We start from the raw sequence: 27117 nt of genomic DNA on the forward strand, positions 1-27117 counted from the left end.
AGCCAGAGTGGCAGAAGATTGGGAAGTGCTTTGATATTCCCATAGGACTTTGCCTCATTTGCATATGAATTAGAAAAGCGATTTTTCAGTCATGGAGCAATACAGTGCATCAGTAAATGTATGTTTGACATCAGAAAGCAACATGACCATATAAATAGTTTGGGAGGTTGGATTGCTCTGACAGATTACCTTTAAACAAATGGCTAAATCACCTAATTACTTTGGCCGTATAAACAATTGTGCTGTAGGACTGTGCAAACTGATTCTCTATAAAGGTAACGTCGACCTTGTCAACTTCAAACGGTTCTTTAAAAAAAAAATCTGTGCCAACCACAGTTTATTAAAACAGTGATAAAATGTCCTTTAACACAACTGCAATCTGTTTTTTATTCAGTATTGTAAAGTATAAAGCCTTTTCATATACTACTTAGTAGCTGAATACCATTAACTAACACACCAGTACATCAGCAGTGAACATTATGTTGATCACCGGGCCTGCATGATTAGGATGTTCTGTACTACTTTATTTCTCATAATAATCCAGACATGAGAGGACCTGCCAGTACAGTCTGACTCTATATCAGTATGTAAGCAACACCACGATAACTGTCTGCTGGAGCACAAACAATTCTGAGTTATAGTTGTGATTGGATGTGCTTGAAAAATTAATATTTTTGTGACATTTTAAACTAAAGCCTGTAATTCAGCTGACTTAAGAGAATACATCACATCAATAAGAAGAGTGGTGTGTATCGTTGAAGCAGAAATCAACAACTATGGGACCACCATATATTGGCAAAATGAGGTCTCATGACCCTTTGCTTACATTCCAGAAAATAGCAAATAAGGCCTTAGTCAGATGTCCATGAGTCATGTACTAAGGGCTCACTCATACGAGCATATAAATCATACGAGTGCAATGCGAGAAAACATCACATTGCATGTTAGTAAATGAGCCAGTGCTCATCTGCGAGTTTTACTCTGGTCAAGTCGGACTGAGGAAAAATAAAAAATCGCAATTATCTGTCTGCGAGAATCGGATCACACTCGCCAATGCAAGTCAATGGGTGCAAGAAAAAAAAAAAATCACATGGCACACAGACCATGCTTGTGAGGTGCGATTTTTATGTACACATCTCAAACACATCTCAAAAGAAACCCAACATTTTAACAATCTAGCACAGGAAAATCACAGAACCATCAGAATAGAATAGAAGAGATAGATGTCATGTAGGAATTTAATGACACAAGCCCTCTACATAAAATAAACTAGCACCCTTTAGTGCCTTTCATGTGGCATTAATATGTGTTTAGCCTTAATAAACCTATTAAATAAATAATAAAAAAAAATAAGTGGGGCCCCAAAATTTTTTAATAAACAGCTAAGGGAAAGCAGACAGCTGCGGGCTTATATTATCAGGCAGGGAAGGGCCAGATAACCATGAACTATTTTTGCTGTGTGTTTGTTTTATTTATTTTGACTACGGGGTTAGAAATGGGGGTGTCTGATATGGCACCAGTCATGTTGCTGCTATGCAGGTAGGTACAGGCTTCACTAGATGGCAGTAGAGAGGAAGCAGGTCTGCACCTAACAGAGCTTACCTGCAGTGCAACATTGAGGCTACCACAGGTGGCAGAAGAGTCAAAACAAGCAAGGACAAATCCTAGACTTAGCGAAGTACCAAAGGAAAAAGCAAACTTGAGGTCAGAGACAAGCCAGGGGGTCAGTAACAGTCAGGAGCTGATAAGCCAAAAGACAAATGACAGAAACAGGTCACGCCAAGTCAACACGTCAAGTCAAACCAGGGAGTCTGCACACTAAAGGGAAACTCTGAGTCAAGTCGGGAAAACAGAGACGGGTTCAGACAGCAAACACAGCAGGACAAATCGGAGCAATCAGAGTCAGCTTACAGCAGTACTAGGCAGAAACTATAACTGACATGATCTGCAGCACACAGCGGGGCTAAATAGCAAACCTGAGACCAGACTGAGGCTGAGAAAAGTTAACCCCTGACATGATCAGACCGGGAAAAGGGAAGACAGGACTCAACACCCGGTCTGGATCATGACAGCACCTCTCCATTACTAACCCCTGGACTTGATGGCAGCAGACATTATAAAGCTGGCAACAACCCCAAAACTATTACTCCGATTGCCACCGCACAAGGGCCAAGTGCCAGAATTCCTGCATCTCATGCGATGCACCAATTCTGGGGCTGCTCCGGGCTTATATTTTTAGGCTGGGAAGGGCATTTTTTTATTTTGCTAGGAAATTATAAGGGTTAAATTTGACCAGCAATTTCTCATTTTTACAACAAAATTTACAAAACCATTTTTTTTAGGGACAACCTCACATTTGAAGTTAGTTTGAGGGGTCTATATGTCTCACATGTGCGGGTAAACCACTATATGGGCACACGCAAAGGCTCGGAAGGGAAGTAGCGCCATTTGAATTTTGAATGAAAAATTAGCTCCAATTGTTAGCGGACACCATGTCGTGTTTGGAGCCTAAACATTGGAGCTCCCCCACAAGTGACCCCATTTTGGAAACTAGACCTCCCAAGGAACTAATCTAGATGTGCGATAAGCATTTTGAACCCCCAAGTGCTTCACAGAAGTTTATAACGCAGAGCAGTGAAAATAAAAAATCATTTTTCTTTCCTCAAAAATTATATTTTAGCCCGCAATTTTTTATTTTCACAAGAGTAACAGGAGAAATTGGACCCCAAAAGTTGTTGTCCAGTTTGTCCTGAGTACGCTGATACCCTATATGTGGGGGGAAACCACTGTTTGAGCACACGTCAGGGCTCGGAAGGGAAGTAGCGACGTTTTGGAATGCAGAATTTGATGGAATGGTCAGCAGGCGTCACGTTGCGTTTGCTCCTGATGTGCCTAAACAGTAGAAACCCCCCACAAGTGACCCCATCTTGGAAACTAGACACCCCAAGGAACTTATCTAGATGTGTGGTGAGCACTTTAAACCCCCAAGTGCTTCACAGAAATTTATAACGCAGAGCCGTGAAAATAAAAAATCATTTTTTTCCTCACAAAAATAAGTTTTTAGCCCCCATTTTTTTTATTTTCTCAAGGAGAACAGGAGAAATTAGACCCCCAACGTTGTTGTGAAATTTTTCTTGAGTACGCTTGTGCCCCATATCTTTGGGTAAACCACTGTTTGGGCGCACGTCAGCGCTCGGGAGGGAGTGAGCACCATTTGACTTTTTGAACGCAAGATTGGGTGGAATCAATGGTGGCGCCATGTCGCGTCTGGAGACCCCTGATGTGCCTAAACAGTGGAAACCCCTCGACTCTAACTCCAACACTAACCCCAACACACCCCTACCATAATCCCAACACTAGCCATAACCCTAATCCCAACACACCCCTAACCACAACACACACCTAACCCTAATCCCAACCCTAACCACAACCTTAACCCCAACACACCCCTAACCCAACCCTAACTACAAGCCTAACCCTTACCCCAACACACCCCTAACCCTAATCTTAATCCTAATTCCAACCCTAACCATAATTCCAACCCTAACTCTAATTCCAACCCTAAGCCTATGGCTATGTGCCCACGTTGCGGATTCGTATGGATTTTTCCGCAGTTTTTGAAAAATCCGTAGGTAAAGCACACTGCGTTTTACCTGCGGATTTACCGCAGATTTCCAGTGTTTTTTGTGCGGATTTCACCTGCAGATTACTATTGAGGAACAGGTGTAAAACGCTGCAGAATCCGCACAAAGAATTGACATGCTGCAGAAAATACAACGCAGCGTTTCCGCGCTGTATTTTCCGCACCATGGGCACAGCGGACTTTGTTTTCCATAGGTTTACATGGTACTGTAAATGTGATGGAAAACTGCTACGAATCTGCAGCGGCCAAATCCGCACCGTGTGCACATAGCCTAATTCTAACTCTAATTCTAACCCTAACTGCAACCCTAACTCTAATTCTAACCCTAACTGCAACCCTAACCCTAATTCTACCCCTAACCCTACCCCTCATTGCAACCCTAACCCTTATAATTGCAACCCTAACCCTAATTCTAAACCTAATTGCAACCCTAACCCTAGTTCTAACCCTAACCCTAGTTCTAACCCTAACCCTAGTGGAAAAATAAAAGTAAATATATTTTCTTTATTTTACTATGTACCCTACATATGGGGGTGATAAAGGGGGGTTTATTTATAATTTTTTTATTTTGATCGCTGTGATAGAACCTCAAAATGCGATCAAAATGTAACTGGAGGTGCAGGCCAGCATTTTGGAAGATGGCGGCACCCATGGAGAAGACAGACAGAAACCAGAGCTCGGTAAGTATGCGGGGGTGGGATCGGACTATGGGGGGTGAGATCGGACTGCGGGGGGAGTGCACAGGAGGACGGAGGGGAGCGTAGAACAGCAGAGGACAGGATGGAGGACGGGGTGGTGGATCGGTGGCAGATCGTGGTCTCCAGCCATGGCTGATGATATTGCAGCATCGGCCATGGCTGGATTGTAATATTTCACCAATTTTCATTGGTGAAATATTACGATTGCTCTGATTGAACGTGAAATGTCACTTTCAACAGCCAATCAGAGCGATCGTAGCCAAAAGGGGGCGAAGCCACCCCCCTGGGCTCAAGTACCACGCTCCCTGTCCCTGCAGGGCGGGTGAAATTACAGTTAACTCTTTCACCCGAACTGCAGGAGCGCGATACGACCATGACACATATGCTGCGTCACAGGTCAGGAAGGGGTTAAAAATGCATGTTTACTTTATTTTCGGCTTAGACCCAGGTCTTCAGGGTCTGAATTACAGCGTGTGGGGATTATTATGTAGTTATTGCGAGGTGAGTCGCAAGGTTGGGCATTTTCATTGCGTCCAGATGACCCTTGTTTGATGTCAGTAGAAGCATTTTTTTCTGCTATGGGGGTATTATATGATGATCTTGATCGGGTCACTACAGCCGAGGCAGAACTCAGGCGGCTGAAATAGGTTTCTGGCGACGCCGAGAGATATTGTACCCAGTTCAGACGATGGTCTGCAGAGGTCAGCTGGAATGACCCAGCACTCAAGAGTCAGTTTTTAGCAGGTTTGAATGACAGGGTTAAAGATTTGCTCATTGCATATCCTGCACCTGCTACGCTTAAGGCTGCTACGCAACTAGCTATCCAGGTGGATAGAAGATTAAAAAGTAGACAGAATGAGAAGGTTTCAATTTTGCTGAAGAGCTCCGTTGACTGTGGGGAGCCGATGCAACTTGGGGCGATGTCCTCTCGTTCCCAGGAAAAGCAGAGAAGATTCTCTGAAGGGCTATGCCTTTATTGTGGTAAGGCTGACCATTTTATTAAGCAATGTGAAGGACGCATAGACAAGGAAAAGAGAAAAAAGAAGGTCAATCAGAATAACCTTCCCTTTCGCATTGCATTTTTACGGTCGGCAGGAGTTTCTTTTTCTTGTAGTTCTACCTGTCATGGTCATTCGATTGATTTTCAAGTGATGGTGGACTGTGGTTCTGCACTTAATTTGATTGATCAACAATTTCTCGACAAGTATAAGATTGATTCTGCACCTTTATCATGCCCTTTTCCTGTAGAAGCGATTGATAACACTCCTCTAGAGCATGGGTGCGTTTCTTGAAAGGTCACCGGGTTTCCACTCACTGTGAATATGGAACACCAGGAATCTTTAGATTTATTTGTACTTGATAAATTGCCTTTTCCAGTTGTCCTGGGGTTACTCTGGTTAAAAATGCACAATCCTGTACTGTACTGGTCGTCAAGTACGATAAGATCCTGGGGTCAGGAGTGTTATGAGAAATGTTGTGATGTACACATTGCTGCTGTTGTGAAAAATGAGCTACCTGAAGCTATTCAGGAATTCTGGAAAGTATTTTCAGAAGTGGAGTCACAAGCTCTCCCACCTCATAGAGATTACGATTGCACTATTGAGTTCGTCCTAGTTGCTACCCTCCCTAAGAGTCGTTTATTTAATCTGACGATTCCCAAGAGGGAGGCCTTAAATGAATACTTGCAGACTAGTCTTGCTGCAGGTCATATAAGACCCTCTAAGTCCCCTGTGGCAGTGGGGTTCTTTTTTGTCAAAAAAAAGATGGGGGTCTTAGGCCATGTCTGGATTTCAGGGAGATTAATAAGATCACTGTGCGCAATCCTTACCCCTTGCTGCTAATTCTGGATTTGTTTAACCAATTAGTTGGAGCCAAGTGGTTCTCTAAGATCGATCTCCGTGGGGCATATCATTTGCTGCGGGTTAAAGAAGGCGATGAATGGAAGACAGCCTTTAAAACCCCGGAATGTCATTTTGGGTGTCTAGTTATGCCTTTCGGCCTTACAAACGCTCAGGCATTCTTTTAAAATTTAATTATCGACATCCTGAGGCCATTGATCGGTAGGAGTGTGATCGTTTATTTGGATGAAATTTTGATCTATTCGCCTGATCTGGAGTCGCATTGGCAGAGAGTCTGTGAGGTTCTGCAGATTCTGAGAGAAAACACACTCTTTGCTAAACTGAAGAAATGCAAGTTTGCGGTACAAAAAATTAGTTTTTTGGGATACTTTGTTTCCAGTGATGGTTTTGAGATGGACCCGGTGAAGGTTCAGGCTGTATTGGAGTGGCCTAGACCTGAATGCTTTAAGTTGATTCACTTGTAGGATCGCTACTTCCAACAGGTGGCGCTATAGAGTTAAGTCCTCTTTTTCTCAGAAGAGACAATTTGCATATTTAATTTCCCAGAGGAGCATTGCACGGCGAATAAGCCTCCTTACCTTGACAAGCCAGCTGGTATGTCACTCTCCATAAGGAGAAACGTTACCCCTTAGACCCCAGTCCAGAGCCTCTCACCTAGCCAAATCAGTTCTCATGCTTCGCACTGACGAGGGCCAACAGCCCGAAACAACATGTGTGTGCGAATTGAGATACTGATTTGGCTTTTATCCTAAGTCATATTGCACGACTCGTTAAAGGGTTGATTGTGACTTGTAGGATCGCTACTTCCAACAGGTGGCACTATAGAGTTAAGTCCTCTTTTTCTCAGAAGAGGCAATTTGCATATTTAAGTCGATTCAGAGATTTTTGGGGTTTGCTAATTATTATAGAAAATTCATAAAGAATTTTTCTGTTATCACAAAACCCCTTATTGATCTTACTAAGAAGGGTTCCAATACTGTCCAATGGTCCCCTGAGGCTGTTAAGGCTTTTGAGCATCTCAAGGAGAGGTTTAGCTCTGCTCCTGTTTTGATCCAGACAGATGAGACTAAGCCCTGTCTGGTAGATGTGGATGCCTCATCAGTAGGAGTGGGGGCTGTTCTGTCCCAGGAGGGGGAGGATGAGATGCATCCCTGTGCTTTTCTAAAAAAATCTTCAGAGGCGGAACTCAACTACGATGTTGGGAACCGAGAATTGCTGGCTACTAAGCTTGCGTTTGAGCATTGGTGACATTTTTTGGAGGGCGCTAGACATCTTATACAAGTCTTTACTGATCATAAGAACCTGATCTACCTGGATGCTATTAAATGTTTGAATGCCCATCAAGCTAGGTGGGCATTGTTTTTTGCCCTGTTCCATTTCTCTGTGACATATATTCCTGGGACAAAAAATGTTAAAGCTGATGATTTGTCTCGAAGTTTCTCCCCAGCGGTTAATACTGAAAAGTAAGAATCTATTCTACAGAGAGGGGTGGTGGTGGCAGCAGCATTAGGTTCTGAGTTGGAAAATAGCATGCTTAAAGCCCAGGATGCGGCACCAACTAACACTCCATATGGGAAATTATTTGTAACTAAAGCCCTGAGGAGAGCTTTGTTTATGGAATGTCATGAGTCTTGTTTGGCTGGTCATCCAGAGATTGCCGAAACAAGAAAGTTGATCAGTCGGTGTTTCTGGTGGCCCGGGTGGCTAAGAGAAATTGTCAAGTGGGTGCGTCAGTGTACCGTGTGCGCTAGGTCTAAGGCTTCTCATGCTCCGGCGGCAGGGTTGCTTTGCCCGTTAGAGGTTCCTAGTTCTCCATGGACGCATCTTGCAATGGATTTTATCAATGACCTGCCGGTCTCTGAGGATTTTTCTGTCATTTAGGTCATTGTGGACCAGTTTATTAAGATGTGTCATCTGGTCCCGTTCAATAAATTACCCTGCGCTAAGACACTTGCCAGGGCATTTGTGAGAGATTGTCAGACTCCATGGTGTTCCCACGGACATTGTCTCCGATAGGGGACCACAGTTTGTGGCTCGCTTTTGGTGTGCCTTTTGTGAGACTTAAGGTTCATTTGCCATTTTTGTTGGGCTATCATCCGCAGTCCAATGGACAAACCGAGAGGAAGAACCAGGACATTGAGCAGTTTTTGAGATGTTTTGCAGCGGACAATCAGGAGATGTGGTCGGAATATCTACCACTAGCTGAGTTTGCTCTCAATAATCATACGTCTTCTTTGGCTGGGTGTTCTCCTTTCTTTTGTTGTACTGGGAAGAATCCATCTTTCGGTCCTTTTTCTAGGATTGGGGCGACGGTGCCTGACGAGATTTTTTCTGAAAATTTGGAAAGGGTTTGGACCAATGTGTGCCATAATCTTGAACAGGCTAATAGGAGGTCTAAAAAAAATTTTGACAAGAGAAGAATGTAGGCGAGGTTTGTTGTTGGGGACATGGTTTGTTTGTCGTCCTGGAATCTGCGTTTGAAGATCCCTTCTAAAAAGTTGGGCCGAAGTTTGTAGGACCTTTCAAAGTGCTTCACATTGTCAACTCGGCAGCAGTGAGATTAGACATTCCTTCATCCTGGAAAATTAATTCAGCTTTTCATGTATCTTTGCTGAAGAAGGTTTACACGCCAGATAAGGTGGCTATGCCGTCTGCTCCTCCAACTGATGACGGCGAGTTTGAGATTTCACGCATTCTTGATTCCAGGTGGCATAGAGGGGGGGTTACAGTATCTTGTGTCCGGTTTCGGTCCCGAGGACAATTCCTGGGTGAAAGCTGTGGACGTCTCAGCCTCAAGGTTAATTAAGGCTTTTCACAGATTTCCGAATAAGGCTCAGCCTAGAGGATCCGGGGGATCCTCATTAAAGGGGAGGTACTGTAAGAATCTGTTTAGTTTGTGACTATCCGCCATTGTCTTGTGGAGTTCTGGCTGCTGGTCTTTTTCCTCTGGTGATGGGTTTGTCTTGGGTCAGGTGTTTGTATCACTCTTAATTAACCAGCACCTGCCTCCCATTCCTTGCTGGACAACAGTGTTAATCTGCTTGAGCTCTAGCTTGGTGCTTTTCTTTGTGTTCTGTGTGTGCTATTTATGCAGTGCTGGTACCTCTTGTTCTGCTAACCTCAGTTTCTGTTTTCTATTGGTTTCTGCATCCTTCTCTGTGTTTTCTACTAGGAGGTGACCCGTTTTTGTACCCAGTCCTTAGTTCTTTTCGAAAACCCCTTCCCCTTATCTATAGGTCTTCTCTTGAGATTACCCTAGGATCGTCGGTGGGTCTATTCGCAAGGAATGGGTCACCCACTCTATCGTAGGGTTTCAGCCTAGTCATAGTGCAGGGTCAGTTTTCCCCCTTCTACCTTAGTCCTGTGTTGCAGATCCATAACAACCACAGTGCCCCCAGCCCAGCAAAGTATGATGTCCACATAGTACCTCAAAACAGCATGATGTAGCCGCTTTGCTCCGGGACACTGTGGTCTTGTAAGATGGAGGTACACAGCAGCCTGTGGCCTACAAAATGGAAAATAATAAGGCAGAGAAATTGTGGCTCCCTAGTTCATCACAGGATTAAACTGTATTGGTATCATTTTAATGCTGATACACTTCAATACGGCGGTTACCAGAGGTCCGGGTCTTCTAGCAAGACGTTTGGGCCGGAGCTCCACATTGTTTACGTTAGCGAAGCCACTATCATATACAGAATTTGTACAGTGAGGCTGAGTTCACACGTAGCAGAATTGCCGCGGAAATTTCCGCGGCAATTCTGCGCCTCCTGCAGCGGGTATATCGCATGCAGAATTTGCATGCATATACCCGCAGAAAACTAGCGTTTTGCAAGCATAATTAGCTTGCAGAGTGCTAGCGTTTTCCAAGTGATCTGTAGCATCGCTTGGAAAACTGTTTGACAGGTTGGTCACACTTGTCAAACATAGTGTTTGACAAGTGTGACCAACTTTTTACTATAGATGCAGCCTATGCAGCATATATAGTAAAAGATAGAATGTTAAAAATAATAAAATAAAAAAAAAGGTTATACTCACCTGCAGACCTCAGCGGCATCCGTTCCTAATGCTGTGTGTTCAGGACCTTCCATTGACGTAGCGGTCACGTGACCGTGACGTCATCGCGGTCATGTGATCGCGACGTCATCGCAGGTCCTTCACACACAGCACGGAAGCCTCTGAGAAGGTCGGGCCGCCAGAAGGTGAGTATATCGCTATTTTTTATTTTAATTCTTTTTTTTTTACCACTTATATGGTGCCCAGTCCGTGGAAGAGAGTCTCCTCTCCTCCACCCTGGGTACCAACCGCACTTGATCTGCTTACTTCCCGCATGGTGTGCACAGCCCCGTGCGGGAAGTAAGCAGATCAATGCATTCCTATGTGTGCAGAATCGCCGCGATTCCGCAATTTTAACCCCTTAATCCCATCTGACGTACTATCCCGTCAAGGTGACCTGGGACTTAATTCCCAGTGATGGGATAGTACGTCATACGTGATCGGCCGCGCTCACGGGGGGAGCGCGGCCGATCGCGGACGGGTGTCAGCTGCCTATCGCAGCTGACATCTGACACTATGTGCCAGGAGCGGTCACGGACCGCCCCCGGCACATTAACCCCCGGCACACCGCGATCAAACATGATCGCAGTGTACCGGCGGTATAGGGAAGCATTGCGCAGGGAGGGGGCTCTCTGCGGGCTTCCCTGAGACCCCTGGAGCAACGCGATGTGATCGCGTTGCTCCGAGGGTCTCCTACCTCCTTCCTCGCTGCAGGTCCCGGATCCAAGATGGCCGCGGCATCCGGGTCCTGCAGGGAAGGAGGTGGCTTACCGAGTGCCTGCTCAGTGCAGACGCTGGTAAGCCTGCAGCCCTGTCAGTGAGATCGGTGATCTGATAGAGTGCTGTGCACACTATCAGATCATCGATCTGTGATGTCCCCCCCTGGGACAAAGTGAAAAAGTAAAAAAAAATTTTTTCCACATGTGTAAAAAAAAAAAAAAAAAAAATCCTAAATAAATAATAATAAAAAAATATTATTCCCATAAATACATTTCTTTATCTAAATAAAAAAAACAAAACAGTAAAAGTACACATATTTGGTATCGCCGCGTCCGTAACGACCCAACCTATAAAACTGCCCCAATAGTTAACCCCTTCAGTAAACACCGTAAGAAAAAAAAAAAAACGAGGCAAAAAACAACGCTTTATTACCATACCGCCGAACAAAAAGTGGAATAACACGCGATCAAAAAGACAGATATAAATAACCATGGTACCGCTGAAAACGTCATCTTGTACCGCAAAAAACGAGCTGCCATACAGAATCATCAGCAAAAAAATAAAAAAGTTATAGTCCTGAGAATAAAGCGATACCAAAATAATTATTTTTTCTATAAAATAGTTTTTATCGTATAAAAGCGCCAAAACATAAAAAAATGATATAAATGAGGTATCGCTGTAATCGTACTGACCCGTCGAATAAAACTGCTTTATCAATTTTACCAAACACGGAACGGTATAAACGCCTCTCCCAAAAGAAATTCATGAATAGCTGGTTTTTGGTCATTCTGCCTCACAAAAATCGGAATAAAAAGTGATCAAAAACGGTCACGTGTCCGAAAATGTTACCAATAAAAACGTCAACTCGTCCCGCAAAAAACAAGACCTCACATGACTCTGTGGACCAAAATGTGGAAAAATTATAGGTCTCAAAATGTGGAGACGCAAAAACTTTTTTGCTATAAAAAGCGTCTTTTAGTGTGTGACAGCTGCCAATCATAAAAATCCAATATAAAAAACGCTATAAAAGTAAATCAAACCCCCCTTCATCACCCCCTTAGTTAGGGAAAAATAATAAAATTTAAAAAATGTATTTATTTCCATTTTCCCATTAGGGCTAGGGTTAGGGCTAGGGTTGGGGCTAAAGTTAGGGTTAGGGCTAGGGTTGGAGGTAAAGTTAGGGTTAGGGTTGGGGCTAAAGTTAGGGTTAGGGTTGGGGCTAAAGTTAGGGTTAGGGTTTGGATTACATTTACGGTTGGGATTAGGGTTGGGATTAGAATTATGGGTGTGTCAGGGCTAGGGGTGTGGTTAGGGTTACCGTTGGGATTAGGGTTAGGGGTGTGTTTGGGTTAGGGTTTCAGGTAGAATTAGGGAGTTTCCACTGTTCAGGCACATCAGGGGCTCTCCAAACGCAACATGGCATTTGATCTCAATTCCAGCCAATTCTGCGTTGAAAAAGTAAAACAGTGCTCCTTCCCTTCCGAGCTCTCCCGTGTGCCCAAAAAGGGGTTTACCCCAACATATGGGTTATCAGCGTACTCAGGACACATTGAACAACAACTTCTGGGGTCCAAGTTCTCTTGTTACCCTTGGGAAAATAAAAATTTGGAGGGCTAAAAATCATTTTTGTGGAAAACAAAAAGATGTTTTATTTTCACGGCTCTGCGTTGTAAACTGTAGTGAAACACTTGGGGGTTCAAAGTTCTCACAACACATCTAGATAAGTTCCTTGGGAGGTCTAGTTTCCAATATGGGGTCACTTGTGGGGGGTTTGTACTGTTTGGGTACATCAGGGGCTCTGCAAATGCAACGTGACGCCTGCAGACCAATCCATTTAAGTCTGCATTCCAAATGGCGCTCCTTCCCTTCCGAGCTCTGTCATGCGCGCAAACAGTGGTTCCCCCCCACATATGGGGTATCAGCGTACTCAGGACAAATTGGACAACAACTTTTGGGGTCTAATTTATCCTGTTACCCTTGTGAAAATACAAAACTGGGGGCTAAAAAATCATTTTTGTGAAAAAAAAAGAATTTTTATTTTCACGGCTCTGCGTTATAATCTGTAGTGAAACACTTGGTGGTTCAAAGCTCTCAAAACACATCTAGATAAGTTACTTAGGGGGTCTACTTTTCAAAATGGTGTCACTTGTGGGGGGTTTCAATGTTTAGGCACATCAGGGGCTCTCCAAACGCAACATGGCGTCCCATCTCAATTCCAGTCAATTTTGCATTGAAAAGTCAAATGGCGCTCCTTCCCTTCCAAGCTCTGCCATGCGCCCAAACAATGGTTTACACCCACATATGGGGTATCAGCGTACTCAGGACAAATTGCACAACAGTTTTTGGGGTCCAATTTCTTCTCTTACCCTTGGGAAAATAAAAAATTGGGGGCGAAAAGATCATTTTTGTGAAACAATATGATTTTTTATTTTTACGGCTCTGCATTATAAACTTCTGTGAAGCACTTGGTGGGTCAAAGTGCTCACCACACACCTAGATAAGTTCCTTAGGGGGTCTACTTTCCAAAATGGTGTCACTTGTAGGGGGTTTCAATGTTTAGGCACATCAGGGGCTCTCCAAACGCAACATGGCGTCCCATCTCAATTCCAGTCAATTTTGCATTAAAAAGTAAAATGGCGCTCCTTCCCTTCCAAGCTCTGCCATGCGCCCAAACAATGGTTTACACCCACATATGGGGTATCAGCGTACTCAGGACAAATTGCACAACATTTTTTGTGGTCCAATTTTTTCTCTAACCTTTGGGAAAATAAAAAATTGGGGGCGAAAAGATCATTTTTGTGAAAAAAATATGATTTTTTATTTTTACGGCTCTGCATTATAAACTTCTGTGAAGCACTTGGTGGGTCAAAGTGCTCACCACACATCTAGATAAGTTCCTTAGGGGGTCTACTTTCTAAAATGGTGTCACTTGTGGGTGGTTTCAATGTTTAGGCACATCAGGGGCTCTCCAAACGCAACATGGTGTCCCATCTCAATTCCAGTCAATTTTGCATTGAAAAGTCAAATGGCGCTCCTTTCCTTCCGAGCTCTGCCATGCACCCAAACAGCGGTTTACCCCCACATATGGGGTATCAGCGTACTCAGGACAAATTGTACAACAACTTTGGGGGTCCATTTTCTCCTGTTACCCTTGGTAAAATAAAACAAATTGGAGCTGAAATAAATTTTGTGTGAAAAAAAGTTAAATGTTCATTTTTATTTAAACATTCCAAAAATTCCTGTGAAACACCTGAAGGGTTAATAAACTTCTTGAATGTGGTTTTGAGCACCTTGAGGGGTGCATTTTTTAGAATGTTGTCACCCTTGGGTATTTTCTATCATATAGACCCCTCAAAATGACTTCAAATGTGATGTGGTCCCTAAAAAAAAATGGTGTTGTAAAAATGAGAAATTTCTGGTCAACTTTTAACCCTTATAACTCCCTAAGAAAAAAAAATGTTGGTTCCAAAATTGTGCTGATGTAAAGTAGACATGTGGGAAATGTTACTTATTAAGTATTTTGTGTGACATATTTCTGTGATTTAAGGGCATAAAAATTCAAAGTTGGAAAATTGCAAAATTTTCAAAGTTTTCGTCAAATTTCCATTTTTTTTTACAAATAAACGCAAGTTATATCGAATAAATTTTACCACTAACATGAAGTAGAATATGTCACGAGAAAACAATGTCAGAATCGCCAAGATCCGTTAAAGCGTTCCAGAGTTATAACCTCATAAAGGGACAGTGGTCAGAATTGTAAAAATTGGCCCGGTCATTGACGTGCAAACCACCCTCGGGGCTTAAGGGGGTTAATGAACATGCTGCGTTTTTTTCTGGATTGCGATTCTGCTCAGGAAAAAGTTGCAGCATGTGCACAAAAAATGCGGATTGCAATGTTACATAGGATGCTTAATGTTAGCGTTTTTTTTGCGGTTTTATAGCGTTTTTATAGCGAAAAACCGCGAAAAAATCACAAAAAATCTGCTACGTGTGCACACAGCCTAAAGGTACCTTCACACGAAACGACGCTGCAGCGATAGCGACAACGATGCCGATCGCTGCAGCGTCGCTGTTTGATCGCTGGAGAGCTGTCACACAGACCGCTCTCCAGCGACCAACGATGCCGAGGTCCCCGGGTAACCAGGGTAAACATCGGGTTGCTAAGCGCAGGGCCGCGTTTAGTAACCCGATGTTTACCCTGGTTACCAGCGTAAAATGTAAAAAAAACAAACAGTACATACTTACATTCGCGTCCCCCGGCGTCCGCTTCCTGCACTGACTGACTGACTGAGCGCCGGCAGTAGCAGGGCACAGCGGTGACGTCACCGCTGTGCTGTGCTTTCACTTTCACTTTGCGGCGCTCAGTCAGTGTGGGAAGCAGACGGCAGGGGACGCGAATGTAAGTATGTACTGTTGGTTTTTTTTACATTTTACACTGGTAACCAGGGTAAACATCGGGTTACTAAGCGCGGCCCTGCGCTTAGTAACCCGATGTTTACCCTGGTTACCAGTGTAAAATATCGCTGGTATCGTTGCTTTTGCTGTCAAACACAACGATACACGGCGATCGGACGACCAAATAAAGTTCTGAACTTTATTCAGCGACCAGCGACATCACAGCAGGATCCTGATCGCTGCTGCGTGTCAAACTAAACGATATCGCTAGCCAGGACGCTGCAACGTCACGGATCGCTAGCGATATCGTTACAAAGTCGTTTCGTGTGAAGGTACCTTAAGCCTCACTAATCTGAATTCTCCTCCTGGTGTTCTGCCTACTCAAATAAACAATGCATCTTCACATGATTGGGATCAGTCACAATTATTCTTACTATTCTGTTTAATTGGTGAAAGAGTATGTCGGACCAAACATGCACACACACTAATTATTTTGAGCGTATGGAAAAAATGCTTCAACATGAGAATGTTTTAAAAAATAGAAGTGTTTACAGTTTATCAATTAACAAAATGCAAAGTGAATGAACAGGTCATGCATTCAAAATGGCATCAATTCTCTCAAGTAAACTTGCAAGCCGTTTTTGAAGGAGCTCGGCAAGGAGGTTATACCAAAGATCATGGAGAACTAACCACAGATATTCTGTGGATGTAGGCTTATGGAAATCCTTCTGTTTCTTTATGAAAGCTCACAGACTTAAGAATTTTTAGATCAGAGCTCTGTGGCAGCCATATCAACACTTAGGACTCTTTCCATGAATGGTTTCTATAGAGACGCTCAGCAGCGTGCGGTGGCGTCACACGACCAAACGTGGGAGAATTTGGTGGCGAGTGTCTTCTGTCACAGTTTTATGCAATGTGACCCCTCACCTCAGGTTCCTTCCATATAATAGATGAGATTTGCCCAGTCAAGTTACTGGTACACAAAACAGTAAAAAATTGGATCCCATACTGAACATCTGTACTGTATCCAACATTTACGAATACATTGCTATTACTAATCATGGAAACCGTATGTGAACACACACATTTTAATATATCGATGTAAAAATACGATGATGATGCATGGATGTTACACAAAAGTTAAATACAGATACACACATGGCATATGGATGACAAAACACAAGTAAAGCCTGAAAGACTTCAGGCAAAATCTTGAAGATTACACATATTGTCACCTGACCACGACTTTAGTAAGACATTGTTTTTATTGTTGTATTCTTGTGCATGATAGAAAAAAAACTATTTTTCAACAGCGTGCAGAGATGGCATCAACTAACTGGACCGAAAACATATGTTACAATTTTTTGCCAGACTTCGGTACCTCCAAGAAATCCCGTATTGTATACCTATGGGAAACACAGACGTCTGAATGAGGTCTAAAGTGCTTCTTATGCCAGTTGTAATAAGTAGCAATGGGTGAACCCGAACAGACTTCTCAGGAAGTCCGTGTTACTGTTTGGGTTTGGCACACACATATCATCGTGTTTCCCACGCTGTCATCTATACGACAGCGTGAGAAACACCTGAGGCTCTGATCGGCCCTAAGATCATTACCGTCGATCAGACAGATGCAGTTCCCACGCTGTCAGATAACAGCTGTAAGCAAGCAGCTGTGACCAGCAGTAAAAAGGTTACCTCCGGTCACACTCGTCAGCTGTTGAGTACTACTCCCATCAGCCTACGCCTTCGGTCGCTGATAAAGTAAATTTAAAAAATGGGGGTTTTGATAACAGCGCAGGCAAAACTGACAGCTGGCAGCTTCATCATGGCTGGTTATCAAGAATAGAGGGGTCTCCATGCGCCTTTTCTAGGATGGCTGCGGGCTGCTATTTTTAGGCTGGGGTGGGCCACTAACCATGGCCTCTTTACCAGCTTGAGAATACGAGCCCCCAGCTCTCTGCTTTCGCTTGGCTGGCTGTCAAAAATGGGGGAACCCCACACCAATTTTTTTAAATTATTTATTTAAATCGTCTAAAAAAAATGGATGGGGACCGTACTGTTTGATAACCAGCCATGACAAAGCAGACGGCTGAGGGTTGCAACCCGCAGCTGTCAGTTTTGCCTCTGCTAGTTATCAAAAATAGAAGAGACTCCACTTAATTTTTTATTTATAGTGCAGGTTAATACTCCCATCAGCGTCACCTGCTCTCGCTGTTGTTAGCAGCAGGCGTAGGTTAACAGTAGTACTCTCTCAACAGCTGATGCCTATGACTGGCTGTAAAATTTTTTACAGCCGGTCACAGCTGCTGATTCACGCTGTCACATGACAGCGTTGGAACTGCAGCTCACTGACCGGCAGCAATGATCTTATCGCCGATCACAACCTTTGTTTCTCATGCTGTCATACAGAGGATAGCGTGACAAACAACTGATCGGGGTCCGGGACCGTTCTGGTACTCGTACCAAGCGTTTTTTATTTGTTCGGACGAACCTGCCAGACCTAAACATCCACAGGTTCACCCATCACTAGTAATGCGGGGCGTGCAGGAATAGGAGGTGCCAAATTCACTTGTAAAGGGACATGATGCATCTTACCAGCTCCGTGCACTTCGCCAGAATGTTACTGCAGTCAGGCTACCATTGTCTATAGAGCGCAACTAAACATTTTCTCAGGAGTGGGGTGATCTTTTACACTGACCACATGTCACCGTTCACTCAGTCTTTGGTAAGCCTGAACTATGGCGTTATACATGCCATTCTTAATTACTCGTATGAAGCCTCCATAACTGTTTATAACACAAACTACAGTTTCATCTCTGTATCTGGCACTTAGGCTTAGTGCCCAAATGTGAGGTAAGAGGCACTGCGCAATTATCTGCTCCAGCACGGGACCCCCAGCCGGGACACAGCTGAGCCTCCCTCATGGACCGGGCACAGCCTGTGCTGTATGTGTTCAGCTCTCATTCCCACCTCAGGTGACTGCACTAATCTCCTCACCAAGCAGCTGAGGTGAGCGCTCACCAGGCGGCTACTGCTGACAGCGCGCTACACTGGCCGCCAAATTCTCCCGCGCTCTGTAGTGTGACGTCACCACATGCCGCCTCGCCTTCTCCATGGCAACCGTCGCGTGGCAGCGCTATGCCTGCAAAGGGGAGACGTCTGCAGCTTCCACACGCAGAGCAGACAAGGCGGGAGCCGCAGCAGCTGTGCGCAGACATGTGCTGGTGCTCCGCTCTGTGCACAGTCATCATGCTGGTACTAGTAGTTCCACAACCTCGGCAGAAGTGCATATTGTTATTAAGAACTATGGATCTCATCTACCGAGCTCACACTTTGTGTTACATCTATGACGTTTTCGTATATTTACAGAAAGTAAGAAATCTGGTAGGTTTCCAAAAAGAAAGAAGTGGTGAAATAACAGTAGTTTTGGTCTCAGGAGAACGCAGGGCCGCCGGTACTGGCCTATGGTCGCCGCTGCCCACGCCAAAATGGCAGACTTGTCAGTGAACCCCGTTATAAGTCAGAACGCCAGTACAGCTGGTCAGTGACAGCGTAAGGGCATGAGCAGAGATGGGACCGGTGTCTAGGGCTCATAACGTGGTCTCTGTGGCTCATAACGTGGTCTCTGTGGCTCATAGGGTGGTCTATGGCTCAGGGTGGTCTCTGTGGCTCATAGGATGGTCTCTATGGCTCATAACATGGTCTCTGTGGCTCATAGGGTGGTCTATGGCTCATAGGGTGGTCCCTATGCTCCTATGGCTCATAGGGTGGTCTCTGGCTCGTAGGGTAGTCCCTATGCACCTATGGCTCTAGTGGTGGTCCCTATTCTATGGCTCATAGGTTGGTCCCTATTCTGTGGCTCATATGGTAGTCCTTTTGCTCCTATGTCTCGTGGTCTCTATGCTCCTATGTTGGACTGGACCCTACAGTATTCTATGGCTCATAGGGTGGTCTCTATGTTCCTATGGCTCATAGGGTGGTCTGTATGCTTGCTTATACCCTTTAAAAAGGAAATGTCACCAGGTCAATAGTGTGAAATTTTTACTGTTATTTTATTCCCCTGCTCCCCTGGGTATTCCACTTGTTTAATCCACCATACACTTCCAGAGACATGGGTCTTTTTATTTAGTGCTAATTCTTTTGGTCTTGTGGCTTACAGGGTAATAAGCGTCGATGCCTAAACCCCACCCTCCCCCAGAGAACCCTGTGAGCCAGGCCGCCTTGAAAAAGAGTAAAAATTGGCACTAAATAAAAAGGCCCAAATCTTGGGAACCAAATGGCGAAATAAAAAAAAAACAACAACAAATACTAAGTAGCAGTGGGAATAGATTAGGGGAATACTGCCCGCTATTGACCTGTCCATCTATGTAATTCCATAATCTAATCTCTGCTCTAATATACTTTAGTTAAATATTCCCTATCCTTCCCTAAGTAAAGTAACTGCTTTATTATTTTTACTACTCCCTCTTTGATGACACTTCTGTTGAGATTCTCACTGCATCCTGGGATTATACAAGGCGCAGTGGTGTAACTTGAAACTCATGGGCCCCGATGCGAAAGCTCCATCGGGGCCCCCAAATATTTTAAATATTTTAAGTCTTTAATAGCAATAGTCTTTTTCTATAGGCCAAAGGGACTTTTAGGGCCCCCTAGGCTCCAGGACCCAGGTGTGATTGCAACCCCTGCACCTGTTGTAGTTACACCCCTGACAAGGCGTCATCAGGGGCAGAGGCTGAGGTCACTGGGGCGGCTTCTGCCCCCTCCCTGAATCGAGGCATCATCAGTGATGTCTGTTTCAGGGGCTGCGGTGGTCCCTGTTCTACTACGCATGCATCGGTTGTCAATTCCGACAGATGCCTTGTAGATTCTTGTCACTGTGCAATTGTGCACAATAACAGTGTGCTCTGATCAGAAGTAACGGCAACAGAGTGCACTGTCAGTACACATTTTGAGACGAATACTTGGCACGCAGAGACCAGTGCTATCCCCACAAGTAACGTCACTGCGCCTGGCTGCTTGCGCCAAAACTCTGCCCACTGTGCATGCCCTTAATGCTATATAGTGGTCTCCCAAATTAAATTGGCCTCAAGATACAATATTTTCATCAACATAAAATGGTCATCAGATAGTCGCCTCCGCAGTGTCCAATGGTTCTACAATTTCATTTTTTAAAAAATCGTGCCATTGGCAACTGGCTGTGGGCAGAGTTTCAGCTGCGCGGTTTGACCTCATCCTTATGGCTGAAGTGAATGTACTGATTGGCTGTCTAGAGCCGCTCTTTACAGTACAGTTTTGTTTTGTACTGCTCTCCAGAACAGGGCGCTCCATTTTTTTTCTGGTACACTGTACCCTGAGGAAGCTCCCGTCCGCTACGTGTGACATATCTTCAGTAGCTCTTTTCTAACTTTTAAATGTAAGAACTTGGTCTATCTGCCTTGTTTATCAGCTTATATGTATTTGAGTGACCTAAGTATTGCTTTATTTCAATATATTTAGTAGGTTTCAAATAAAATGGAACCTGTGACAAAAGTGTGCCTTACAATCTATTTTACTGATATATATATATTTATATTATATTATAGATCAATCTGCAATAAAGGCGTTGTCCACCACTGGACCGCCCTTATGAATGGCTACAGAGTGCTGCATACATACTTCCCAGACCAGTGTCACTACTGTGCTTGAGCCCTGTGTTCAATGCCCGTCTCATGACAATGTCACGTGACTGCTGCTAACAGTTGGCGTCAGATGATTGGCTGCAGCATGCTAGATCTCACGTGTTGAGGTGGAGCCTCAGAGTTGAGAATGACGGTACAGCAGGAAGATCCAGATATAACGGCAGAAGAAAAATAGAGAAAATGAGAGTAGCGAGACTCGTCAGTGAGAAACTAGTATAGTTGAATCAGAGAAATAGTAAAGCTGATTTTGTCATAGAGTCTATGGCAGCCATGAGTTTTTCCAGAGTCCAGTGCAGAGCTGGCAGCGGTCTGGCAAAGTTGAGTCAGTGATAGCAGAGCCGAGTTTGTCATGGAGTATAAGGCTATGTTTCCACAGTCAGGAAACGCGGCGGATTGGACGCTGCGAACAGCCACAGCGTGCAGATGTTACAGCATAGTGGAGGGGATTTTATAAAACCCCATCTCCACTATGCACTCAAAGACACATGTGGCGCGTCTTTATAGACCGCAGCATGTCTATTTATCTTGTGGAGACGCTTACACAGTCTATGTATAGGATGCGGTGATTCCGCATGTGTTCAATGAACACATTGCGGAATCACTGCGCATACAAAAATGCCGGCAGCGCTTTATACGGAGCGGGGATCTGCTGCGTCCAAAGCGCTGCCATTCCGGACCGTGGAAACATACCCTTACGCAGAGCTGACTGCAGATTCGCGGATTTACCCACCAATGTAACAGAGCTGGGTTTGTCATGAGGCAGAACTTTGGAAGCAATCTGCAGCAGTGAATACTAGCTATGTGAATCAGTCATCCTGCTGCCGGAGATGGTCTATAAAGCTGGAGAGTGTGATGTCACAGGAACATATAGGGCTATCATGTTAACCAGGCTTGCAGCTGACCACAGCAGGAGGTGGTCTTAGAGCCTGGATCTGGAAGAGGTAACAACTTTCCCTGAATTTAGAGTCCATCATAGTCTGGTCCAACAGAAAAGATAGACGATTAGTGTGAAATTTGTCCAGCAAGCCTGGGCATTAGTGGTCTTTTCAGAACCCCAATTTCTCTCTTCAGGACTGTTTGCTTTACAATCTGTTAATTAGGGAAACTTCCCGTAAACTCTTGCAATCCAATATCTTATTCATTTCATAATTCATACTGGGATCTTATGTGGAGACAGAAAAGACTTGATTGCTGTAAAACAAAATCTGTTGAGGACCAACGGAAGAAGTAGAGAAACATGAAAGCGATAAGGAACTTTAAAAGTAGGGGGCAGTGATAAGGAACTTTAAAAGTAGGGGGCAGTTTTAAGGAGAAAGTGATTGCATTGATTTACTCAGTCATTTTCAATGGACCCATGAGTCTTGGTATGAGCTTCCTGCTAGCAGCCTTAAAGGGAAACTATCAGAAAATCACATGTTGTTTAAAAGGAATCTGTCAACAGGTTTTTGCTATGTAATCTTAGGACAGGATGATGCAGGGGTTAAGACACTGAATTCAGCGACGTGTAACTTATGTTAACAGTTAACAGGCTGTGTGCTGTTAACGTACAATGAAGATTTTATCACCAGAACATTATCATTGCTAGGACTAGGACTTGCGCCTGCTAGACCAACCACGCATGCTCCTCTGATAAGCTGCTTACTATCAACAGACATTATAAACAGAAAGTTGTGGAGTGGGCAGAGTTAGCTTCTCGGCTCTGCTTCATGCTACATCTAAGAACTCTGACAGTGTCATAACTGCTGCACCCAATAAACTAAGTGATAAATTGTTGGAATCAGAGTCTCTTTTCCTATATTACGCTGCTCTCTGATTAGGTAGAAAAAAAACCTAGTGACAGATTCCCTTTAAATAAGGTTTTTGTGTTTTTTTTATACACTTTTTGTAATTTTTTTCTTAATTTAACGGTTTCCTAAAAAAAAAAAAAAAAAATATTAATCTTGCAGTTTTCACAATGGCTTACTTGGGCCTTTATTAGACTTGTATTTCCTGTTCTTTAGGGTGCTTTCACATTGTGTTTTGACACCATTCAGTGGCCCCTTTGGGCTTACTTCTGAATCTCCCGCAAAATGGGATTCAGACATATTTGCGCACGCAGGACCATAGACTATAATGATGCTGACAGAACGAACGTGCACTCTGCTGTGCATCATTTTCAGGCGTGTACGCCTACTGGAGGTGGACATCCAGATACAGTCTACTACATTGGAGCGCCTGCCTCCAGTAGGCGTATACTCCTGAAAATGATAAACGGCAGAGCGCATGTTCGCTGTCGGCACCATTATACTGTAGTCTATGGCACCCTCGGTGCATACATCCAAATCCCATTTTGCTGGGGTTCGGACATAAACTGTGATGGGGCCACTGAACGGATACCAAAACGCAATGTTAAAGCACCCTTAGGAAGAATTTTCAGGAGGGCTCCTTATCAGCAGGGCCAGGATTACAATGTCAGTAAGGGTACCGTCTCACAGTGGCACTTTTGTCGCTACGACGGTACAATCCGTGACGTTCCAGCGATATCCATACGATATCGCTGTGTCTGACACGCAGCAGCGATCAGGGACCCTGCTGAGAATCGTACGTCGTAGCAGATCGTTTGGAACTTTATTTCGTCGCTGGATCTCCTGCTGTCATCGCTGGATCGGTGTGTGTGACACCGATCCAGCGATGCGTTCGCTTGTAACCAGGGTAAACATCGGGTTACTAAGCGCAGGGCCGCACTTAGTAACCCGATGTTTACCCTGGTTACCCGGGGACCTCGGCATCGTTGGTCGCTGGAGAGCTGTCTGTGTGACAGCTCTCCAGCGACCACACAACGACTTACCAACGATCACGGCCAGGTCGTATCGCTGGTCGTGATCGTTGGTAAATCGTTTTGTGTAACGGTACCTTAAGGCCCCATGCACATGTTGCCCATTTGATGAGTTTCTTTTACTGCAGTATTTGTAAGCCAAAACCAGGAGTGGGTGATAAATACAGAAGTGGTGATGTGTTTCTAATATACTTTTCCTTTGACTGTCCCACTCCTGGTTTTGGTTTTCAAATACTGATGTAAAATACTGACAAAACATTCAACGTCTGCACATAGCATAACACATCTATACACAGCTGATAACACAGGATTTGCTAATCACAATATACATGAAAAAAAGAAACATGGACTGGACAACACTTAAGAAGAGAAAAGACCAATAATAATGATATACCGAACTGAATATGTACCGTATATATGATCAAATGGTAATATAAACTCACAGTACTAGTGGGGGTGGGACTGACCTCACCAACCCTTGCTATCCAGGATAGTCTTGGGGTCCACACCGGAGTAAGCTTCAAATGTGGGAAAAGTACAGGCTCATCAATGTTGTATATTACTATCATTTTACTGCAGACCATATATAAATCATTAGATAAAATGTTGCCTAAAGCAGGCCAAAAAAACATTTTTCACCGGTCACAATTTCCCTTTCCTGAATAGTTTACATTGTGATTGGAAAGCAGTCTGAGGTAGCAGCGAACACCATCTACCTGAATACTCAAGCAGCGTTCTGTGCCGAATTATAAGGGAGCATGATGTCACGGGAGTGCGATGAGTTACCAATCCGTCTGACATGCAGAAGAGCAGAGAAAGCTGGCCGTGGCCAGAGCAAGACAGGTAGCCTGGTGCTGGATCCAGGAGAGGTGAATAACACAGCATCCTCAATTCCATCAATGGAAGAACCTTATCTTCTTCTCTATCAGAATTGTGTAGGCTGCAGCCAGTCAGCGGCCACGGATTGTCTGTAGTAATTACATAACACTGATTATGTCACAAAGCTGGTGGGGTGACAGGGCTCAGAGCAGAGGAGCGGCACCGGTCTAAGGCAATTATACATTTATTTTATAGTTTATGCAGCAATCTGGGAGCATTTATAAGGAGTTGTATAGTAGTGGACAACCCCTGTAAGCACTAATTAAAAATATCTTGTCTAAGCACCTGTATAAAACCTCCAAACCCTTTCACATGGAATGTTTCTTTTAAAGATAAATAATGATATTGATGTGGTTTATACACATGTGGCTACAAAGTTAAAGTTTGTAAAAGCAATAAGTAAATTAAACTAATAAAGAGGGAGAAATGAACCGATCTTTGATCACATTCATCTTCAGTAATAGCTAAGTCAGGCATAGCTTTGAAACTCTCTTGTTGCAGCATGTGCCTCGGGCAACCACTGTGAAAGCTCTCTGCTTGCTCACTCTCCCACCTGCCATCTGGCCTATCTCCTCCTTACCCTGTAGAAACAAGCAAAAACCTGAAACCATCAACAGGTGCTTTGATCCTGACAGCATGCAATATTGTTATTTTCTCAAAAAGAGAAAACACCAGATTGGTTTCTACTGGTTTTAGTTTTCAATGTTTCAGTTTTCACCGTGACCCAGCACTCATCCCCAGGGGACAAAGCCATAATAGTGAACACAATGGTGAATATGCAGGCTATAAAAGTATGTATCACATTGCCTTTTCGCCATTTCCATTAAATATAACGATATTGCACAAACAGAACATATCTGTTTTCTAACACTAACTGCTATTTTACAACTAGATTTGGAACAGATTTGTTTTCCTCCAGTGGAAGAAGAGCCAGCTTTAAGTATCTTGATCACACATTTAACGAGAAGTTAACCATATAGTGGACATGTCAACTATAATGTGAGCATTGTTTTTGTGGGATATATAACTGCATCCTATTGAAGCACTGCCTGATATTTAAGGCATGTGCCCACAATCAGTAATTGCTGCGGGTTTGACGCTGTGTATTTATGCAGCTTCAAATCCGCAGAGGCTAGATGTTACAGCATAGTGGATGCAATTTCAAGAAATCCCATGTGCACTATCTGTCCAGTGACACCCACTGCTCACCCGCAGAGACGGACATGCGGCGCGTCTTTCCAGACCGCATGTCAATTTCACCCATACACTGTATTGAACGCGGTGAATCCGCACGGTTCAATGAACACATGTGGATTCACCTGCGTTCAATAGACGGCAGCACTTTGAATGCAGAGAACATACAGTGTGTCTAAAGGGCTGCTACTTCCGGATCGTGGGCACCTGGCTTTCAGGTTCTGTGAATACCTTGTGATCAACTATGCAGATCAAAAAATATGATGTCTGAATTTACCTACGGTAATTATTTTAAAGCAGGATAGAGAAATTTCATGCGAGACTTGAAGCCAGATGAGCAAAGTTATGCTGGATTCACACATCTGTTTGTTGTGGTCCACATACAGATTGCGATGCACGCGACACCAGTTCCTAACACAGAGCTAGATTTAGCTGTGTCCATAGGATAGCAATCAATCTGATGGAGGTCTGACTTTTAAGACCGAAACGTTATTTTTTGGACTGTACTTCAAATAAAGCGTTACATTCTTTTTTTCACACCTTGGAGTGCCATATACCTTTTCGATACCAAAATTTATATCAGTTCATAGTAAAATAAATGTTGATGTCATTTTAAAAGGCTCAATCTACATGGAGTGAAAGAAAATCTGTGAAGAATTTAGAACATTCTCCAAAAATGCTGCTGATTAATAGGATGCGTTTCAACATTTTTAGTGCAAAGGTTTAAAGAAGTTGTCCACTACTTGGACAACTTAACATAAAGCTTATAACATAATAAAGCTTATACTCGCCTCCCCTGCTGGCTTAGGCTACTTTCACACTAGCGTTGTTTGCTGTACGTCGCAATGTGTCGTTTTGGAGAAAAAACGCATCCTGCAAAGTTGTCTGCTGGATGCGTTTTTTCTCCATAGGCTTGCATTAGCGACGCATTGCGATGTATGGTCACACATCGCATCTGTCGTGCGATGGATGCGTCGCGTTTTGGCGGACCGTCGGCACAAAAAAAGTTACATGTAACGTTTTTTTGTGCGTCGTGTCCGCCATTTCCGACCGCGCATGCACGGCTGGAACTCCGCCCCCTCCTCCCCAGACATTACAATGGGGCAGCGGATGCGTTGAAAAACTGCATCCGCTGCCCCCGTTGTGCTTAATTAACACACTATCCGTCGGTACATTGGGCCGA

General features: G+C 44.0%; 1 long non-coding RNA gene across 1 annotated transcript in view; it reads right to left on the minus strand.

The window, feature by feature from the left end:
• The window catches only part of LOC143781176 (uncharacterized), a 59509-nt gene extending 41051 nt beyond the window's left edge, over positions 1–18458 (minus strand). The window contains exon 1 of the long non-coding RNA XR_013216604.1: positions 18366–18458. This is a non-coding gene — a long non-coding RNA (uncharacterized LOC143781176). The remainder of the gene's footprint in view (positions 1–18365) is intronic.
• Between the last annotated feature and the right edge of the window lie 8659 nt (positions 18459–27117).

This window comes from Ranitomeya variabilis, chromosome 6 (genome assembly GCF_051348905.1).
Source record: "Ranitomeya variabilis isolate aRanVar5 chromosome 6, aRanVar5.hap1, whole genome shotgun sequence".
NCBI classification, from domain to species: Eukaryota; Metazoa; Chordata; class Amphibia; order Anura; family Dendrobatidae; genus Ranitomeya; species Ranitomeya variabilis.